At 47.4% G+C, this 3,460-nt stretch overlaps 1 pseudogene; it reads right to left on the bottom strand.

Moving 5' to 3' along the window:
* Positions 1 to 1,429: 1,429 nt before the first annotated feature.
* Positions 1,430 to 2,821, bottom strand: LOC110203168 (fizzy-related protein homolog pseudogene; annotated as a pseudogene).
* Between the last annotated feature and the right edge of the window lie 639 nt (positions 2,822 to 3,460).

A 3,460-nucleotide genomic window follows, 5' to 3' on the forward strand; every position in this document is an offset into this window, starting at 1 on the left:
TCAATAAACATTGATTAACATTATGCCCATTATATGCCAGGCCCTGCCCTAAGCAGTGGGCATTGTGCAAAGCACTGGACACACAAAGTGCCCATCCTGTCTGCCCACACTATACTCTTCAAAGCCCTATGAAGCCACTTGCCCAGTAGGAATAAGATTAAGATTTTATGCTGGACAATAAAATGCTTTTCTGAGAGGCACTGATCTAATAAAAGCATTGTTCTAAAAGCTGGTGTCTAGATTCATAAGCATGATACCCTCCTTCTCTTGCAATCCAGAAAGACAATTTGAAATAACTTCTTTGCTTTCATAGAAAGTCCACCTGAATATTTCCCCATCCCTTCAAAATGTAAACAACTTTCCCCGTCCCCACCTTTCTTTTCGGCTCCACAGCTCTGAACCTAGGGGGCAGTAGGGCCAGCCCTCTCTTGAGCCAGGGTGGAGCAAGGATTCCTCAGTGCCATTAGAACCTTCATACCGCAGTCAATTTTGCCCATAAGGCTCAGAGTTTGGAATGGGGTTCCATTCTCAGTGTTTCCTTATCAACTCACTTTACTTGAGGGCCAATGAAATTGTTCAGCTGTTAGCCAGTTTAATCACTGAGCCACGTGGTCTTGTTTGAAGCTGCTGCTCCTCCACCCCCACCACCCCCACCACCCCCACCCTGTATCACCCCCACTGAAGGACAACAGAGCTCATTGGTCTTTGGGGTTTATGATCACAAGTGTGGGGCATATGTGAGAAAACAACCCAAGTGGTAGTTTGCTCCCTTTGGCATGGGCCCATCTAGTTTTTTCACCAAATGGGGACTGGGAGTCAAAATCCCAAAGGGGCTGCAAGCCCCTGGAAAGGTCACTAGATTGGGCCATACTTAACTATTGCCTAGGGAGGAGGTATTTCATTTCTCTGCTCCAGCTTATGGAATTTCAGGTTCCAGATCGCTATGGTCCCTAAGGACCTCAGCATTTGAAATAAGGGGGGGGGGACTACCTTGAGTCTGAGGGCACACAGAGCCTGCATCTTCCCCCACCTCCCTTTACTAACCATTCTCACTTCCCTCCAACTCTGGCCCCTCAATGAAGACAAAACAAGGAAGTAAATTTGTTAAAAGAGGTAACCCTGTGAATGTCGGGGTTCCCTCTCCCTTCCCCAACCCACCTTTCTGGTTCTCTTCTGTCTGCCCTTTGAGAAGAATAATATCTTAATTTCTGAGTGGTTCCCCCCCCAAACCATGTACCCTCCCCCAAAATGATTCAACAACATTCACAATTAAGAATTTAATAAGAATCTCAAAAGTTTCTTCAGGTGCACCTGCCCACCCCACCTCTTTTCCATTCCAGTTGATCACTGAGGTTCTGTTCATGAGGATTAGTCAGTAGAGTTTCCATACACATCTCAGTGTGGTCCTAGATGTGGAGTTGAAGAATTATCAGATTTTAGTGAAGAGACGGAGGACAGATCCAGATTCCTTTGCTGAACGGGTTTTATGAAAAACATTCCAAAATCTCAGGGTCTCATCTCCAGCCCCTGTAATGATGTCCTGTCCATCAGGAGACACTGCCAGATACAGAACTCTGTACAAATGGCCCGTGAGTTTGGCTACTTGGGTCAAGGAGGGGTATTTCCAGATGGCGATCTGGTTTTCAGGATATCCATGGGTGCTGACTAGCTCACTGTCATGTCTGGACTAGGCCAGGTTGCACACTTGGGAACCTGTATTGATATGCTGGAGGGGCTGCCCTCTAAGAGTATTCCAGAAGTGGATACACCCATCTGATAGCCCACCACCTGATGTTAATAGACCATGCTGGTGGGGAGACCATGAGAGAGCTTTCACAGCAGCCACATGCTTGATGTATCTATGGACAGGCCTGAAACTATAAAGGCTCCAGACCATAACTGTATCGTCATTTCCACCAGAGGCTAGCAGTTGGCAATCTGTGGACCACTTTAACCCCCATATCTCCTGCGTGTGACCTTGCATCCAGCGCTCACACTGTAGGGGGGGTGCCCGAATGTCTCTCTGGAGGATCATTGTGTCCTCGCTTCCAGAGGAAATCTGGTTTGCATTCCAGGTGAGCACGCCGACTCTAGCTGTATGACCCTCCACTGTGCACAGTATCTTCTCTGCAGCTACATCCCAGATCTGTACAAAGCCTTTATTTGTACCAACTGCTACCAAGTTACCCTGCTTAGACCAGCCCACAGAGGTCACATGATCTCCTTCCATAGACAAGTCACACAGCTTGCTCACCTGGCACAAAGAAGCATTCCACAGGTAAGCACTAGTGCCCAGGCCCACAATGACAATGTTTAGGGAAGACCAGTCTAGTAGATTCAGGTAGAAGTCATTTTGGAGTTTGGGGGCCTTAAGGATTTTGAAAGGGCTTTGGGGGATTTTTCTGGTTAGCTTCTGGCCAGATGTTAGTACTGTCTGGCTTTTGCTACTGATGGGAGAGAAGACATAAGGACAGGCATCAGGTCTCCAGTGCTTCTTAGTGATGTCAGCATATGTGAAGAGATTCTTTCTGTGTGATGTCCAAACCTGCGGCCTTCGGCTTTCTCTCTTGGGATCCTGGACATTCTCAATCCCAGCTTCTAGTAGCTCATTCTTCAACAAGGCAGAATAGACTGGGTTAACTTCGCCGTTGTCTGAGGTGGCACCTTTGATTTTCTGTTTCTGCTTGGGTGATTTCTCAGGTTCATAGAGTCTATGGAAATGCAGGCTCCAGTTGGCTCTGGCTCTGGAGGGAATGAATCGGTCTCCATGTTTGTTAGAAGAGAACAATGGAGAACTGGGAAGTGGCAAACTCCAACTCATGTTAGCTCCACCTCAGTCGGCTCTCCTGGGATCTCCTGAGGCTTTTCCTGGGGTCTCACCCTGAGGCAGATCAGGACACAGACTTTGTTCAAGTCTACTCATGGTAGGAAGCTGGCACCTAAAGTTGGGGGTCTGGCAATGGGATTAGACTAAAACAGACAGATGGACAGACAATGAATGCGCAGATAGACAGATGAAGGGATGCACATACAAATAGATTCATACACTACAGGTGTTCCTATTGTGGAGAAAGGTCTATGGACTAGGGCAGCCTGGCATTCCTGTGTTAGATCCAGGAGGGATGATGGTCAAGGTCAGTCTGAGAAAAAAAGATGCCAGTTGGGATTTTGGTTCTGGGGAGAAAAGCCAAGATCAATCTATGAGAAACCTTGCAGGATTTCTGCCTCGGGTGGGTGTGGGATATCCAGTCAGTCTGGGATGACTGTCATCTCAGTATGTGGAGAAGGTGGGGTTGGGGTGGCTTGGCACTCAGAGACTGAATTCAAAAGTTTAGATGACTTAAAGTAAGTCTGGGAGGTGACACCTTTTAGGATCTCAATCCTGGGAAGAACGGCCAATATAAGTCTAAGATGGGACACCTTTTGGGATCTGAGTCCAGGGGAAAATGGTCAAAATGAG

Source organism: Phascolarctos cinereus, unplaced genomic scaffold (genome assembly GCF_003287225.1).
Source record: "Phascolarctos cinereus isolate Bilbo 61053 unplaced genomic scaffold, phaCin_HiC Scaffold_8;HRSCAF=390, whole genome shotgun sequence".
NCBI lineage: Eukaryota > Metazoa > Chordata > Mammalia > Diprotodontia > Phascolarctidae > Phascolarctos > Phascolarctos cinereus.